This window comes from Ursus maritimus, unplaced genomic scaffold (assembly GCF_017311325.1).
Source record: "Ursus maritimus isolate PB19 unplaced genomic scaffold, ASM1731132v1 scaffold_22, whole genome shotgun sequence".
In the NCBI taxonomy this organism is placed as follows: Eukaryota; Metazoa; Chordata; class Mammalia; order Carnivora; family Ursidae; genus Ursus; species Ursus maritimus.
The window spans coordinates 14,862,598-14,881,778 of record NW_024424675.1 but is presented as its reverse complement, the minus strand read 5'-3'; the positions used below and the strand labels follow the sequence as shown (position 1 = coordinate 14,881,778).

The window sequence follows — 19,181 nt, the reverse complement described above, 5'->3', positions numbered from 1 at the left end:
AACTTCCAATTGTTCTCCACTCATGGCTACATGACTTGTGGCAAAGATAACAGCAAAGGAAACTAGCCAAGGCAACAGAAGTTGATTCCTTGTGTTGTGATATGGGCTTCTGAAGGACTTTGGCTTTTTTTGTGAGGAAGATGGAAGCCATTAAGGGTTTTGAGCAAAGGATGGACATGACCTGACTTAACCCTTTAGTCAATAATGGACTGCCTAGGGAGAGGAAGCAGGGAGACCAGTGAAACTACTAAAATATTTGAAGTGAGTTGTTAGTGACTTGGACCAAGGTAAGGCTGCATAAGAAATGAGAAGGAGTCTGTGTGTGTGTGTGTGTGTGTGTGTGTGTGTGTGTGTGTGTATTTTTTTAAAGGAAGACTTGAAAGCAGAGTCTTATGAATTGTATGTTGCATGCAAGAACAAGAGAAGAATCAAGGATGATGTTAGAGTTTTGGCCCAAGAGACAGGCAGGATGGAAATACCACTTACATCATAGGGAAAATCTAAAGTAGAGCACATTTGGGGGTATATAGTAAGGGTTCAGTTTTGATTATGTTCAAATTGAGATCATTATTAGACACTTAAGTGGATATGTTGAGTTGGATATATGAGCCTGGAGCTGAGTGCCAAATATAATACCTTAATTTGGAAGTCATCAGGTTATAGATAATATTTAATGTGACTGGATGAGATCAGCCAGGAAGTGACTATAGATAGAGAAGATGTCCAAGACCTGAGTCATCTACACTCCAACATGAAGAGATTGAGATAAGAAAGTATCAGAAAAGGAGGCCAGTGAGGAAGCAATGAGGTAGTGTGTGTCATTGGAAGTCAGGTGAAGAAAATATTTCAGGGAAGAATTAAGTGATCAACAATAGGGTCAAATGCTGCCCAAGATGAAGACCAAGAATGAACCATTGCATTTAATGACATAGAGGTCACTAGTGACTTTGACTAAAGTAACTTCAGTGGAGTGGTGAAGTCAAAGCCTATCGGAATGGGCTCTGGGGAATATTGACAAGGGAGAAAAAAAGAAGCCAAAAGAGATTGCTCTTTTTTTAGAAGATTTCGATGTGAAAGGCAGCAGAGAAATGGGAATCAAGGTCCAGCAATGGTTTTTAAGATTCGAGAAGCAACAATATACATGTATGCTAATAGGAATGGTCCCATAGAAGGAAAACAATGTGCCGATGTAGGAGAGAAAAATGGCTAGAGCAAGTCTTTGAGTAGGAGAAGCAGTAGGATCTAGTGCAGAGCTCAGTAAACTACAGCCTGGGGGCACGTCTGGTCCACAGCCTGTTTTTGTACTTCTATTGGAACACAGCAATGTCCATTTGTTCACATGGTATCTATGGCTGCTTTCGCTAGACAGAGATGTGTAGTTAATGGCATAGACCATATGGACCACAAAGCCTAAAATATTCACTATCTGGTCCTTTATTTAAAAAGTGTGTTGACCCTATCCTAGTTCAGAGACAGAGTGGCTAAGCTCAGACAGGAGCAAGAGCATTTCATCAATAAGAGAAGAAAGAGTGGAGCATATTGGTAGAGATGCCAGGAAGGTTACACATGGTGGAGAAAGTTGAAGACATTTTCTGATTGCCTTTACTTTCTCCATGACAAAGGACACAGAAGTCAGCAGCTGAGAGTGAAGGCGAGAGTAAAGCCTTTCTCAGCACCAGTTGGTACATTTCTTTGAAGATCTGGCTGGTAAGGTTAACAGGGACTGTGAAAGACAGATCATTCCCCTCACCCCCCCCCCAAATAGTGTTTTGAGCATACTAACCAATGTATCAGATCAATGCAAATTCTTCCATTGGTCAAGAATCTTGAAGAAAAAAAAACAATTGTCTTCTACCTGCCCAATTCTAGGCCCTCTTTTGAATATTCTGTTTTTCTTTGAGGTGAGGGGCTACTCAGAAAGAGAATTCTTGTTGTGTATTCTACCCCCTGTAGTCATACAGTCTAAACAGCATTGCAGTCATGTCATAAAGCAGATTGCTCTGAGCCAGGGGCTGGGGTTCACAGGATTGCCATATGCTGGTGTTCACCTTCAGATCTCAGGTATTCAGTGTGTCACTGTTGGGAGATCACTCTTCACTGAGAGAATCTCAGCAAGGAAGGAAATCTGTCTCATGGTTAGCACAGAGGATTCCCAGGGTGCAAAGACAGCATGTCTTCCCTCTGTGTTTTGGTCCTTTTCCAGGGCTGGGTCCCTGGAAGCTCGTGCCCTTCCTCAACCTCCCCAACTCCTATCTTCAATCTTTGTTCAATGCAATACCTTAGCGACATAACCTATCACCCTAAGAAAAAGGTTTGGAGAGTCAGGCTCTGATATTCAGTCCTAAATAGTTTGGCACTCTGATAGGCCCCCTGGGTGGACATATAGTTGAACCACTGCCTAGTTTGGCAGATTTCAACCCAGGTGTTGCTCCAGTGTATTAAGATGCAGTGGACTGAAACAGCCAGGATCCAGTGGGTTAAGATGACGGAGCTGTGCAGAGGAGATTTTGTGTTCATTTCTTTGCACAAGTTTTGGCAGATGCCATTGCTTTCCATCCTTAATTCTTTACACACGAAATTCTCTGAAGCATTTATAAATAGGAAAAACATGCAATTTAGCAGAAACTTAAGTAGATTGTTTTTTAATTTTTGATTGAAAAGCACCGATTATGACTATAAAACATGATAGATTTTTGAAAAGACAACACACCTATGTAAATAGCACCCAGATCAAGAAATAGGGCATCACCAGCACTCCAGTGTCTACCCTATTAAACACCCTTAATTTTTTTATTAGAGAGAGAGCATGAGCAGGAAGAGGGGCTAAGGGAGAGGGAGAAGCAGATACCCTGCTGAGCAGGGAGCCCCAGGTGGGACTTGATCCGAGGACCCTGAGATCATGACCTGAGCCAAAGACAGACGCTTCACAGACTGAGCCACCCAGGTGCCTCTAACACACCCCTATTTTGACCTCCAGCTTTATAGATTTGTCTTACCCGCTTTTATAATCTCTGTAAATGGAATCAAGAAACGTGTTTTCTTTCTGGTCTGACATCATCATCATCATTATTATTATTATTATTATTATTATTATTCAACATTATATTTATGAAATCTTCCTATATTTTTTACATGTGGTTATAGTTTCATTGATTCTCTATGCTAAAGAGTATACCATAATTTATTTATCTATTTTATGGTTGACAAACATTCGGGTAGTCTCCAGTTCAGGATTATTACAAGTAGTGTTGCTATAAATCATATGCCTTTCTGTGAGATATCTGTTGCTGATCCTAGATCTTCATATGTTCAGCTTTGGTAGCTAATGGCACTTTACCAAACTGTTTGAGCCAATTGGTATTTAAAACAGTCATTCACACATGCAAAAAAAAATATGTAATAATGAATGTCTGTTTGTTAATTTATTACATTTTGACGTCATAGAAAAATGAGCTTTCCAAAGATATGTCCCATAAAGTGAACATCAGCCTTGAGTGGCTGTTAGTTTAGATTTTTCGGGGAACCTCTCCCATGTCTGCAGCTATGAATGTCATAGAAAATATAGTTCACTCATTTTGAAGGTATGACCTTGGATTCCCTGGAAATTTTCCATACCTTCATCCACACTAGATGCTTGCATGCCCACCAACCAAATAACGCAGGCTCTCTGAATTTCCTATTTCTTTCCTTGTCCCTCTTCCCCCTACTATGTTGTTCAAATTCTTGACAGGTCTCATCTAGGCACCTTCTGCCTACTTTCTTAGAACCCTCTCTTTGCTCTCCAACTACTTGTGCCCATCTGCATAAGAATGATCTTTAAAAAAAAAACAAACCCTCAAGCCTGATCATGCTTGAAGTCTTTTTCATTGCTTATTACCTACAAAATGAAGTTTTCTGTCTATTTCATTCATTCATTTAGTGAACTAATATTTAGTGAAGGCCTAGTATGTAGCAAGCACCTCGGTGGACACTGGGGATTGATTAGTGACCAAAACAAACATAGCCCATGCAGTTGCTGATAACTCACCACTTGAACCCTTGTACCATTCTGCTTCAGTAACTCCTAACTACCTTTGATTCTTTTTGCCTCTATAATTTTAATTTTGGTGCCTTCAGAATTGTGTGCCTTGCTAGACTTCCCTTTTCCATGCTGTCCACCAGGAGAACTTCCAAGCCTCCTTAGGGTCTCAGCTTAAATACAACTCATCCATCTCTCCTTCCATCCCATGATTTCCGTAAATAATGGAGTTTCCTTCTCTGCTCTTTGGTGAACCTTTTGCTTATTTTCTGTGTCATTTATCATACTGTAATTATCAGTCAGTGTATCTGACACCCTACCTTGGATTTGTGAGCTAAAGTCAGAAACAATAGCTTAGTCATTTCTATGTTTCCAGGATCTAACTTAGTGTATAGTAGGTGCTCAATACATGCATGCTTGGGGAAAAAGAAAAGAGAGAGTGAGAAAGGGGAGAAGGGGATTTTTGAGCCCTTGAAAACAGCTGATAGATCATGAAAAGTTTTAAGCCATGGGAACTTGGAACACAGGTACTCTGATCTTCTCAATTTTCAGAATTGAAGAAATTGAGGCCCCTTAGCTGGTTGCTCAGGCCCTTTCTTCCCATCATGGATCTCTCTCTCTCGGTTTGCCAAGGTTTTCAGTCGTAGAAAGGGATGGCACTAACTACAATGGCTCCCATCCTGTTCATCTTTCCCAAAGTCAGCCTTGTTTCTGCTCATAGAGTCATGGTCCCTATCACCCTCCCCAACCCACCAGTTACCACAGTGGCTTTGAATAGCCAAATAGTTGAGGCCTTTTAGGTGAAGGGAATGAGAGAAGGTGCTACAGGAAAGGGGGGGGGGGTCATTTTTTTTTTAAGAAAAAAGAAATCATTGTCTACAAAATAAAATTGAAAAAGAGAAGAGAAAGAGGAACCAGTGAAAGACCTGCCACAGCCACCACTAGCTGTTCCTGATCTAGAACTTGATTCATCAAAAGCTGGGCATTCTCTTAGACATTCCTCCAAATTAACAGTGTATTTAAAACTGACCTCAAGAGACATGAGGTCTCTTGATTCTGAGACATATACATTGAGATAAGAATTTTCAGACACTAATATAGTCTGTACAAAAATATGTAATTTATCCCTTTAACTAGGACCAGTTTATGGTGAGTGAGCAATGGATGTAGGTCTGATTTTCTTGAAACAAAAGTGATTAAGAAGAATAGAATGAGGTATCGTATGCTGTTTTTAGCAGTGTATTTTGGAACATAATGGAAAATTGTGCAAGACCTTCTCGGGGGTAGAATATATATGCCAAAAGGATTGCCATTTACAAAGGGATTATTGTGTTTTATGAGATCTTCATTCACTGCTATTCCTGACCTCCTCATACCCGCGAAACGTGCCTATGTCATCTCAAGATATTCCCCCACCCGACTTTAAAATCAGGGCCAGGTTCTCACCAAGTCAATACACTGTACTATTGGTCTTGGAATTTTGTGGTCGTGGATGTCCTTTGTTGGCAAATGAGATTCATTCCACGTTCTACATTTCTATTTTGGAAGAGTGTGGAGCAGATGAAGACGCACATCTGAAACTTTGAAACTGTGAAAACGTCACCCGTATGGAATGTCGTACGAGAGTTTAAAAGTTCAAAAGTCAAAAGAGAGGCATTCATAATAAAAAGAGGAGGGAAAAAGCAACTTGGACATTAATCTCTTCCTTACTCCCAGATAAGAACCAGCAGTTGCTCTTCTGATGGTTGTAGCAGAAAGTGCCCCGCCCTCTGTCTTCTGAGTGTCTTTTCTGCATTCCTTAAGCAAGAGCTTCTTCTGAGCCAGGCAGTGTTCAAGGGAGCCACGTAGAGGAATGAATGCCAAACCGAAGGGAAAATATATACCCCAGGACACAGAAATGCCCGTGCTTTCAGAGTATGGGCTGCTGTGACTGCAAACGCACTTTTCCCCAGAAAGGAAAGTCGGAAAACTGCTTAAGCAGCAGTGCCTCCCTTTCCTTCTGAACACCCCATGACACAGAAATGAGCTGCTGCCCCCTCATTGCTATGCCTCCCTGCCTTCTGAGGCTCACAGCTGAGTAAGCCCCAATTGTGTGGATTGCCTGGAAGCAGCATGCAGATTACAACAAACAAACAGGGACTCCTGGGGAGCTCAGTCAGGTAAGCCTCTGCCTTCCACTCAGGTCAGGATCCCAGGGTCCTGGGAGCGAGTCCCACATGAGGCTCCCTGCTCAGTGGGGAGGCTGCTTCTCCCTCTGCCTGCCCCTCTCCCTGCTTGTGTGCTTTTGTTCTCTCTCTCTGACAAATAAATAAAAAATAAATAGAAAAAATAAACAAACAAACAAAAAAAAACCATAATATTTTTGGAAGGAAGAAGAGCTTCAAAACCATTTGGCTTCCTTGTTTAATTACTGGGGGAAGTATCTGGCATTCTCTGAGAGTGGCAGGTTGAGCTGTGCCATCTACTGCTTTACTATCAGTTGTCATTTTTATGTTCCAAATGCATCAAATGCTCCCAATGGATAAGCTGCCCCTGAGAATTTAAAAAAAAAATTAAATACTTTGTCAATAATTTTCCTAATGATTATATAATGATAATCATTCATCCATTCATTCATTCAGCTTATAGTCAAATGCCTGCTGTGTACCAGGCATGATTTTGAGTGCCAGGGATAAGCTAAATAGACAAAAATGATTGTCCTCATGAAACCTACATAATGATGGGTGTAGGTTGACAATAAACATGATAAATAAGGCAGTGCCCGGTGTTAGAGAGAAATAAAGCAAGGAAGGGGAATAGGAAGTGCTAGAAGTGGGGGAGGCATATTTCAATTTTAAATAAATTGGTCAGATAAGGTTACACTGAGGTGATGACTTTTGAAGAAAACCTTGAAGATGATGGAGTGGGTCAATTGGTTCTCATGGAGGAGAGCAGACCCTGAGACAGGTGTGTACCCGGCATGGGATGAGGAAGAAGGAGAGCAGTGAGAGATGAGTCAGAGAGGTTGGGAGAGGGGTGACCGGTGACCCAGATAGTGGTGGGTGGCCACTGTAAGAATTTGGCTTCATTTCCAGTGACATGAGTAACTTGTATCACTTCGAATAAGGGATTAATTTGGTGTAATATATTTTAACAAGATTGGCCTGGCTGCTCTGTTGAAAACCATAACAGGGATGCCGAAGCAGATGCAGGGAGAGCAGAGTGCTTGGGATGGAGGTGGTGAGAAATGGCTGGGCTCTGGATATACTTTGAGTGTAAAGCCCCAAAAACCCACAACACTGTAGTGATGGATTAGACACATGGCATGAGAGAAAGAGGGCGCTAGGGATGATGTCAGTTTTGCTGGTATTGCATTTATTGAGATGGAAAGCCAATTAGGGAGGGAAAATCAGAAATTTGGCTTTGGACATAAGGTTTAAAATAGTTATTAGTCCAAAGCAGCAGAATAAGCACAGGTATGACCCGCTATCTCTCTTGAGATACTATGAAAATGATGGTAAAGGACCATAAATACGTAGTGAGAAGAGAATGAGATAGGTCACTACGAGATGACATATTTCAATAAGTTTGCAGAAGAAAATGAGGAGAGTGCATGATGGAACAGAGTCTAGGTTCCATAAAAAACATAGCCAACAAGTCACTGACCCATTCTGAATCAGTGGACAGAGGCTCCAGACTTGAGAACTACCAGCGCAGCAGGATAGGGAGCAGGACTTGGGAGTGGAAAGAAGGGCAAGGAATTAAAGGAATAGGGACAAAACTATCAGCCCCTCCTCCTCCTCTTGCTCTGCATCTAGAATAATTGATAACCAATTACTTCCCAGACCAAAAAGCTGAGGGTTTTTTTTTTTTTTTTTTTTTTTGTGGAAGTGAGCAAATTATTAGAAAAGAGTCATGGTAGCCAGCATTAGAGTCAAGCACCCAGAGTAAAGCTCTTCTCATTCTAGAATTTATGGATACCGCACTGTAGTGGCTGGCACCCACATGCTTACCCAAAAGAGAGGTCTGCAAGCTGGTAAATCCAACTCACATACTCAGAGCTCCCAGTTGGCCCCTCTCTTGTCCCCAGTCTAAAATGTGAACTAGCACACTATTGATTGATGAAGGAAGCCAAGATGGACAAAATAAGAAATGATGACAGAAGATGTGGGGATAATTCAAGGAACAAATAATTAAACAAAAAATTAAAACAGAAACTATCTTCAGAGAGAATTTCGAATATATCACATTCATAAGATAAGAACAAGGTGCTCTGAAAAATAGGTAACAAAAAGAAAGTGGATTTTTTTGGAAATCAAAAAAAAAGATAATGAAACAAAAGCCAGATTCTACATAACTGTTGTAAGAGATGAAGGAAATCTCCCAGAATGGGGAACCAGGAAGAAAACAAACAAGGAAACGTGAAAGACAAAAAAACGACAATAAGAGAGAAAAGATAAGGGGCACCTGGCTGGCTCAGTGGGAGGAGCATGGGACTCTTGACCTCCAGGTTGTGAGTCTGAGCCCCATGTTGGGTGCAGAGAGCACTAAAAAAAAGAGAGAGAAAAGGTAAGAGATACAGGCACAATCAACCTAAAGAGTTCAAGAGAAAAGGAGAAAACAGAGAGGAAATATGAAAGACATAATACAAAAAAACATATAAGAGCCAAAGACGGGTGCTGTCTTCAAGTTTAAACACAATGTATAGGAATGAACTAGGTTCAGGCAATACAAGTAGGAAACTGGAGGATATTATATACATGTAAAAGGCTTAAATTTCTTCTCTCCAACAGAAAAGATAAATGTATAAGAAAAGTATTATCCAAATATAAGCCATGCTAAAAGCATGCAGGATTTTCAACAACTAAAGGAGCAGCCCAAAAAGGATGTATGTTATTGTGGTATTAGGAATGCTCCCTTTTGAAAGCCATGTGGTTCTTGGTGTTGGAACTGTAACAATCAGAGTCTAATATATGACCCTGCAGAAAATTATATTTGCATTTTTGTAATCATGTAAATTTTTATTTTATAGGTTTTAAACTTTTAGAATCAATTTATATGCACGTACTTGAAGTCAATTATAGATCCTGGACAAGATAAAAACGTTTCAACTTTGATCATTTTAAAAGTAAATTTAAGCTAACAGGAGTTGGAGGTAAAGGATTGGCAAGTAAATGTCCTCCTGTCACAGAGAAGTCAAGTGATACTGACTTTAATTGGTGGATTAAGAAATGGTTTCAGTTATGTTGCTTGAGATAGTCAAGGTGTCTGGGAAGAAAGACCAGTGGTGACAGTTCTATCAGTAGGAAGGAGAAAGGGCAGACAGGAGATGGGATAGGAGATCAGAGCTGGATATTGATAGCTAAATTTTAAAATCGATCACTCCAGAGAAAGCAGTACAAACAGATTATTTAGAAATATGGAATTCACACCCAGGAATTTAAGAATAGAAATGCTGAGAATAGTTGTCAAGAAGCAGAACCAGAGTAGGACTATCAAAAGCAATCATTGCTTTTTCTTTATAGCCCCTCTGGACAATTTTTTTGAAAATCTATGTATGATTTTCTTTGATAAATAATAATTTTTTAGATTGCTACCATTCACTAAGCTTGTATTGTGGCTCTCACTGATCTAAACATTCAATATGGACTATCTCCCTTAATTGTCACAATGGCCTGTGAAATAAGTCCTATGATTTCCTCCTTTTTATAAGGCAAATGAATATTGGACAGGTTAAAAAACTTGCCCAAGACGGTTCTGTCAGGCAGGGGTTACGTTTGGCCTTGAGTAATAGAAAACCAAACTAAACAGTAGCTTAGATAAATTAAGGATTTTTTACTTGTTTGCATCTTGTTTGCTTTTTTTTTCTTTCTTTTCCTCATGTAGCAGGAAGCTTAAAGTTAGGAGTTTCTGGCATTGACTCAGTGACTCAAAGATAACAAGGCTGAGACCCTTTAATTCCCATGGCCATTTCCTCATAGATCAAGAGGACTCTGCAGCTCCAGCCATCACATGTGTGGTCCCGACAGCAAAAAGAACTGAGCCTCTATATCAGTAACCACATTTTCCTCTCAGACTTCTGCTACCATGTGATTCTTTGTGTGTCACATTGCCACCCTAGCTGTTGGAGTTGTTGGAAGATGCAGATTTTTTCAGTTATTATATATTGTTGGCCTGAATAATGTCAGGTTTCAGTGAGGAGAGAAAAAGAAAATGGATATTAGGTAGTACTGAGCAGTGGGTCCCACACTGAACAGTGGGTCCCACAGCTGGAAAATAGCAGAAGGGTGTCTGAAATCCAGTAAGGTTTATTTTTAAATAAACTAGCAAAAGCATCAATAATATGAGGGCCAGTAAGAATCATTACATAAACTAATGACAGTGTTTTAATTTTAAATTAGAAGACAAGCATAAGATATTCAAGATTCGCCCTTCCGAAGGCAGTGAGAAAATGAGCATAAGAGAGAAATTGGAGCCACAGGCAAAGAGTAGTTCTCCCAGTGGCGGAAGGGCTAACAGGATAGAGTCCTTACCAAGGTCCAAATACTCCTGCATTTAAAGGGAAAGAATCCAGCTTGTAAAACAATTTAAAACAAAGATGGGGGACATAATAACAGTATTTAAAACAAATTGACTTCCAAATGAGAGAATTATATTTTAGCAGAATTCCATAGGTTAAGTTATAACTTAATGAGGAAGTACCTGTGTATAGGTTACTAATCACATTTCAAGGAATGCAGTTTTAATTTTGTCAGATTTCATGTAATGGATAAGCAGCACCACTTTACTCCCAAGAAATTATGGTGGCTCCTTTTATTCCACTTGATATACATCTTACCAAAGAAATTAGCTGGATTTTTTTCTTTAAATTTTTTTTTCACTTGATCTGCTCAACCGGAGTTACTTTTTAAACAATAAACAATGCTATCAATTATAATTACAGGCCCTGCTTACATACACTTACTGTCTATAGAATGCAGCACTCCAGCGGATTCAAACCAAAGTACTCATTAGCATTGACACTGTTAGACTTAGAAGACATAATAGCAAGTGTTTTCATAAAAGTGACATGAGGCTTTTGGAAAGAACAATTTCAAGAATATGGCGGGTTGACATGAAAGCTGTGAAAAGAAACCTTTAGGGGTTTCATATGAGGGCACTCTATCAACATTTTCTCAGCTGTACAAATGAGCGATGAGTCAGTCAACTAGCTGGGGGGGAGGGGAGTGTCCCTCAGCTGACGCTCAAAGCACATTTGAGATTCACAATGGTAGAGCTGAAAACCTCTCATCTTGAGAACTTAGCCAGAGCAAACATCTTCCTCTTTTCTTCCATACTGCACCGCAGATGCTGCTCTTTTCAGAGGCTTGACTCTTTTCTCTTTGAAGAACTCTGTTAATATTCATTTTAACTTGGTTTCACCTCATTAAATTTCTCCCATGGAGCAGGGGAAGGTCAAGAGCGGTTGGAAGAAGACTAGGGCTATACTATACCTGTTACCTCCCAAAATGTGAATCCTTGCACTTCCACGTCTTGTAAATTGCACTTTCAAGCATGTGAAATCTTCCTTAGATCATCGGGGTACCATGTACTACAGCAATGCTTCACTTATTGGAAAGGCGCAAGAGTTCTTCAGAATATAGCCCAAAGTATAAAGCAAAGCATACAGCATGTAGATGCCCTAAGTCCTAACCCTAAAGCTTCCGTACTTTCCTAATTGGAGAGCCTCCTCAGCCCAATGTGTACATGGTACTCTGAGTACTTACAGCCTATTCCAGCATAGTTCAAATTACAATAAGAAATGTGTCAAGTGATTATCCAAATCCCTGTAGCCGAGAATGGTGATTGAATACTTATAACAATGAGGAAGACATAAAACTTAATTTCAAAAGGCCTTAATTGTAAGGCATGGATATAATTCTCTTTCATTGACACATTCATTCATTCATGAAGTCAACTCAAGTCAAAAGTGTGGATTTATTGCCCATTTTGTAAAAAGAATGGGATGCAGAACTATGAGATCTCACACAAGACATGAACCACATGTATCCTTTTCTTCCACCTGCTTTTTTCCACAGTACTCCTGTGAATGAATATATATAGTGTTTTTATTCTCTTCCATTCTTCTGCTCACTGCTTCTCCCCAAGTTCCAATGATTTGGTCTCCTGTATACTGCTAGGTTCTTACCTGACTAGTCTGTTCTAGATTGGTCTACGATCGGAGACCTTTGCCAGTATTTTTCATACTGAAAGTGAGGTCATCAGACTATCTCTGGTGGTGAGAGGGGCCATGGTGCCTATGGGAATGAAGCTGATCAGTAGCAAAAAGAATGCCACCAAGTAGGACAGAGCAATGAAAAAGCAGTAAAGACAATCCCATTGGCTTTTAGGTCCCAAGTTCTTGATATCTTGTATTACACCTTTTTTTTTTTCTGCAATTTGCTCAATTTTTCCTTCAATTACAGGAAATTTCCAGTGTCCCTGAGAAATTCTCCTATTGCCCAGGCTAGTTTGAGTTGTGCTTTTGTCAATTATAGCTTAAAGGGATTTTAATCACATAGTCTTTTGGAAATAATTATGCACCTTTCCTTGATATTATGTCATTTGAGTGATATAATTTTCTAGTGTTCAAGTAGTGATAATACTGGGTCCTTATATGCTTTCTGGTTTTTGTTTTGGTAACTATATTTTATATGACAACCATTTCTCTCTGAGTATGAGATGAACATTTTGACTATAAAATGTAAGACCTTCACTGCCACCCAAAGCAGACACAGTACCAAAAATTTTACCAAAATTCTAAATGCTCTATGTAGTATCATAAATGCAGTGACTTCTCCAACAGTCCTTTCTGCTTTTAATGAAAGTCTTTATAACTCATAGACCATCTTTCACCATGAAAAGACTCTTTACTGTACCGTTAAGACAAATGCTCAGTGAGATGAATTCTGATGCATGCCAGTAGGTGAGAGAAATGTGCTCAGCCAGGCAATGCAACTCTGAATGAGAAGCACAATGTTCCTTCTTACTCAAATCCCAAACCATTACCCGCTTATGAGTGGAGGTGATGGGAATGACACTGTTATCACTGGTGGCAGTAGAGGTTTGCCCAAAAAATGAAAAATAAATAGACGGCTATTTAAAATTGTTGGGACCTTCATATGTGCCAGATATATTAACGTGTCTTATATAATCTATTGTTTATTCCAGAAACCTTTTGAAAATTAATACAGTAGCTTGAGAAATTGAGGCTTCCAAATCAGACAATACCTTGGAAATACCTGCTTTGAGATTATTCTCATTTGTCACTCCTTTTACTTTATTAGGGTAACCACGGACTCCTATTTTCTACATATATTCAGTATTCCTTTAAGAATATTTTTCTTTTCCAAAGAACTCACTGCACAAAGACATGTTTTAGAGGGCAGAGGCCACATTCTGCCTTTTCTCTGTCACTCCAGCTGCTTGGCATCAGGTCACAGCCACAATCTGGGTGGGTGCCTTGCATGCCACGATGCCCCGGGTGCCATTTATTACATGCAGCCACTGTGTGGCACTTTGTTTCCCTCAATAGGAATGATACTGACCACCGTCCTCTACTTGAGCTCAAACCTCAAACAAAAACTCTCCCCTTTTTAAAGAAAATAAGCACAAATACCCTAAAAGAAAAATGTGTTAAGAATGTTAACAGGAAATTTGCAGAAAAGAAAAAGTGGAACAGCCCCCAACATATATAAAATGATCCTCAACTATGCTGGTAAGTCACGGATGCCTATTAAGACCACTGCTAGGTCCCACATTGCATCCATCAGGTTTGTCAACGTTTTCTGGAAGTCTGATAATGGCAAGTGTTTTTGAGAATGTGGTAAAATGCAAGCTCTCCTACACTACCAATGGGAACTTAGTGTCCTTCCCACTTTGGTGAGCAAGTATCAGCATCAGATACTGATGAAGATACATTGATTCTAAGAATTCATGATATTCATCCTAGAGAATCTCCCGGATGTGACTTAAGGCAATAGGAAATACATTTATGCAAACCAGACTTTCTGAAGGAAGAAGCCATAATGTTCATCAATAAAATAATGCATTAGTAAATTATACATTCCTATAGTGGAATAACATAATAGTTAAAATTAATTAGACCCACATACAGAAGCAAGGATACATTTAAAGGTATAACATTGGTTGCAAATAGTCATTGGCCAAAAATGCATACAGTGTGGTATGATTTATGTATTATTTTAAATATACAGGGATCCATCCATACCAGGGGCCAGCAGACTTCTTTCTGTAAAAGGCCAGATAGTAAATACATTGCCCTTTTGGCTCTCTTGCAACTACTCATCTGCCATTATAGTCTGAAAGCAGCCAAGGACAGTATGTAAATGAACAAGTGTAGTTGTACTTCAATAAAACTTTATTTACAAAAACAGGTGACGGGCTGGATTTAACCCTTAGTTTGCTGAACCCTGATCTATACCACATGAAAGTAGATATGGTATTGATATCTACCTTTCAGGATAGAACCTGCTTCTGGAGAAAGAGAGAGGAATGGGATCAGGGAGAAGCATTCTGCACACAGCATAGAATTAATCTGCACTGCAACATCCTAAGGATTTATTTTTTTAAAAAAGTACTAAAGTAAATATGGCACGATGTGAACATTTATTACGTTTTGATCTGTGTTAGGTACACTATTCTCTGTATTTCTATGTGTAAGAGAAACACATAATACCGAAAGGACAGAAAGGTAAAATAAAGACATTAAAATATTAAAGGTAACATAAATCAGCACAATGGGAAGGAGAAACATCTGCAAGAACGCTATTTCTCCCAGAAGACTCTGTCTTTGTCTGTACACCCCTTGCAGTGACAAGTTAAGCCAAGAAGTTAAGAGGTGTGAATGCCAATGGGAGAAATTTCTCTCTGTTCTCAGAACTAGTCATCATGGTTGAACTGCTACATGAGTGGCATTTGGATCTAGGGTAAGGGTCGAGCATGTTGTGATTGGATCTCTCTTTACATTGGTTAAAGCACGTGTGAATAGAAATTGTGACCTACCTCTATTAAAGTTCCAAGACTTTAGACCTGCATTTTGTGACTGACCTCACCTCTCTCTCCATCTTATCTCCTCTAACATCATCCTTATAGCATGTTTTAAGGTGTTTACTTCATAGACTCCATAGTTTGCTTCATCATCCTAGTACAGCAGTAAGGTGTATAGATTCCAGTGGCAAATGTCCTGGGTTCAAATCTCAGGTGTGCCTATAATGAGCTGTGTGACCTTATGCCAGTTAATGAATGCCTCTGTGCCTCAGCTTTCTCATTTATCCAAAGGGGGTGGTAGTAACAGAATTTATCTCATAAAGTAGTTGTGAGGATTCAATGAGTTCATTATTTGCCAAATGCCTAAAAGAACAATGACTAGCCCCTAGTAAGTGCTGAGTCCATGTTTTATACAGAATACAGTTAAGTGGATTTACTTATCTTTTTTATCTTGTTGAACTGTGTCAGCCACCCCAAAATTTTCTAGAACAAAATGACAGAGTGCACAGTATCTGAGAGTACAGGGTTTAGAGCCAGTGAAACCAGTGAATTAATCCCAAATTGTGACTTTTATCAGCTCTGAGAGTATAAATAAGTTTTATAAGTGCTTTGAAACTTGGAATCCTCCTCTGTAAAATGAGGCTAATAACAGTGCCTACCTCCTAAAGAATTATTGTAAGAACTAATGAAGTGATCGGATGCAAAGTACTTGGGTCAGTGCATAGTAAACACTCAAACGAATACCTCTGAGAGTAATTGACAATTGTGAAACAATTGTTGGTGGTATTAAGCAAACACATACATCCTGTGCCAAGAACGGTGGAACTGAAATGGCTTTAGAAATAAAAGTGTGTTCACTTTGTGACCAGGTAGGAGAACTTGGTATCTATAATGGTGTCAAGCCTGGCATCTCAGTAAGTCCCCCAGAACCCCCATGTAGTGAGGGAATTGCAGAAACAGTCTTGCTGATGTTAAGACACAAACACGTGCAATTAAACTCCAGATGAAATTCCATGGAGGCTGACCTTCATGATCTGTTCTTTCTCATTCAGGTCTCTGTGGTCCCCTGTATGAGAAAAGGTTGACCGTAAGACAGAAAATGTCAGTTAAGAAGCTTCAGGGTTGAAATAGTATGAGCAGAGCCAAACTTAGTGGCCATCATCAGAACGTTGTCTATCAAAATAGAAAAACCAACCCTCCAGATTGAAATCAGAAGCTGTCCTTCCAGTACCAAACTCACCAGGGCCCAGCATTGGATGTATGAGAACCCTGCCAGGGCGGGATCAGTCTATCCTCCAGCAAAGCATATGCCGTAATCTCAGGATGAGCCAAGGCTGCTTTAAGTGCCTTTGGCCACAGCTTTTTAGCTATGTTGTTCTTAATGCAGCTGTGAGAGCCTTTTGGTTATTCTCAAACAAATAACCCAAATAAGTTCTTTATTTGCTTGGGGCTCAAGCAGACAGAGATTAGAATAATGTTTCCTACACCGGGTCCTGGCACCCATTGCTACTCAACATGCTATTCCTGGCCCAGCGGTATACTCAAACAAATGTTAATATGCATAAAAAATACAAGGGTTTCTTGAAAAATACGTGGATTCTGAATCTGAAGATCTGGTGTGGAGCTTAAAGTCCTTCATTTCTACCAAATTTTCCATCAGTGCTGCAGGTCTAGTCTAGAACCTTGCTGCTCCTAGCATGGTTCAGCAGACTGTGTTTGGGATGCACATTCTCTGTTCCCTCTCCAGACTTCCTGAATCAGCATCTGCATTTCAGCAAGACCCTCTTCCTCTCTTGTGGACATGAAAGTTTCAGAAGCACTTCTCTAGAACATATGGAATCTATACCCTCAAGCCTTTGGTTGCACAATGTAGCTACTTCTGGTACCCAAAAGTCCTGAAATATGTTATCCTTCTATAGCCAGCTCTACAGTGCTCTGCCCGTGTCCCTTCCAGTCCTTTTCCACTTTCATACACAGATGCTTTCATTTCCAATAGCCAGGACTCTCGTCTCCTTGTGGGCTGTTCCCTCTGGATGTGGAACCCCCTTTGCCTACTATCAAGGAAACCAGGAAGTGCCTGGGGATTTCCATGCTCTCCAGCAGCCCTTAACCAAGACTAAAGGCATGGGGATTGCCACACTCCAGCTCCCTTGTTCTTCATCAAAAACTCAACTTTGACGTGTGATCTATATCAAGATGGAGAAAGCCAAACTTACCATCTGCCTTCTTCCTTCTTCCTTCAACCCTTCTACCCCCTTCCCAGTCCTGCTCAGTCGCCTAGAAAACCCTTCATAATAAACCCATTCTTCATAAATCCTCGTCTCTGGGTCTGCTTCTGGGGAAACCAAAGTAAGACACATGCTGTTTTAGCTCATTGGGATATAGACTGAGACCAGTACACAACCAAGAGTTGGGTGATTTCTAAAGTTCCCTTGGTCACTGCGTTAGTCCCTGAATCTTTGATGTAGCCTGGGTCAGATCTTTTGAACATCTCAAAAGGCTGCAGGAAACCAGTGAATTCTAGGAATTCCACACTTGGAAATTTAAATACTCACATTCTGAGAATGTGATGAAAATAAGTTATGCTTGACTTGTTGAATAAGCTAACTGTGGCTGTGTGGTAAAGGTGGCGATGATGCTGTCCTTCAGCTAGCTTTATAAAGGACCCATAAAAAGATCTAAGGATCTAGAAGAACTGCACCAACCAAAAGCTACAGCCACAGCCACCAGCTACCTGTGGCTAACTGAGTACTTGGAAGGTTGCCCATGCAAACTGAGATGGGCTGTAAATGTGAAATCCATACCTCACTTCAAAGCCTAAGCATATAAAAAGAATATAAAATATCTCCATTTTATGTTGATTACATGAATAATATTTTTGAAATAGGAGCTAAAATAAAATATATTATTAAAATTAGTTTCACCTGTTTACTTCTACTTCTTTAATGTGGCTACTAGAAAATTTTAAAACATATATCTAGCTCACATTTAAATTATATCTGTAGCTCGGACCCAGTTGAAATTTCCCCAACTCTTCATAATGCCTTCACTGTACCTATTTCTGGTGTGGAATTGGCCCCCAGTAAACATACAAAATGGTACACTGCCCTCAATTACAGATGCTTTTACCAATGCAGAAAGTTGCCATGGAGGTGGGAATGTCTAAAGTTTGACCCTTAGCTCAGAAAATATTATACCAGAAACATATTGTAAAAACCAGGGCAGTAGTTACTCTTGTTTAAAATGATCAAACTTGAGGAAATTTATTTTAAAGATGTTAAAAAGTCATTCCAATGCTTCTGTGCTTATACATAAAGATTGGTGGTCAGTTCTTTTGCTTCACTCACAATTACTCTGTGCTACATCTTCCAAGTCCTCCACCAATAGTGTATAGAGTTCAAGGCCTCCAAAATTCTCTCCTAAACTGGGACAGCTTCATAATTGAGTTCCTTCTTTTTGGTTTCTCAGCTTCAACTCCATCCTCCACATGGCCACCAGATAATCTCCCGAACACGAAATCTAGCCTCAACTCTCCTCATCTTTCACCCTAAAAAAGGGCCTTCAGTAATATCGCATTTCTTGCTAAATTATCTCCGGATACCTCAACAGACTTAAATGCTCTCCATAGTCTGTCCCTAACTCTACTTTTCTCATTGCAACACCCTCTCTTTTTTCCAATTCTTATTAGACTCCTCCCCATTCCCTCTGAGTCCTACTATGTGTACTTACCACTGGTTTTTCTCCCAGTTTTCATTGCTTAGAATTCCCTCGTCCCTCCTTCAGCACTCTATACCCCAATTCCTAACTCAAATGTTACTATATTACATGATGGTATATTATCACTGCCTTAAGTCAGAGGCAAAACACAGAAGAGCAACAAAACAACAGCAGAAATAATACAATTAGATGGAAAAGCTGTGCGGGGGGCGGGGGGATGTTAATTTTGTGTCCAAAACCATCACTTAAAATGGAACTTCAACTTTTTGTGTGGATTTGCTCTTTTCCATTTTCTTGGAAGCCAAGTGAGATCAGGTGTGAGGTAGGGATAAGATTAGGAGAGTGATGTGAGGTGAGTGGTGTGAGTTAGGGATTAAGATTAAGGGAGTAGTGAGGGACTGACAGAATTGGGGGGAGG

The 19,181-nt window shown here is 39.9% G+C and overlaps 1 protein-coding gene across 4 annotated transcripts in view; it reads left to right on the top strand.

Annotated features, from left to right (window-relative positions):
• The window catches only part of PLCB1 (phospholipase C beta 1), a 660,507-nt gene that overhangs the window by 427,188 nt on the left and 214,138 nt on the right, over window positions 1-19,181 (top strand). The gene's annotated exons all lie outside the window — the stretch shown is intronic.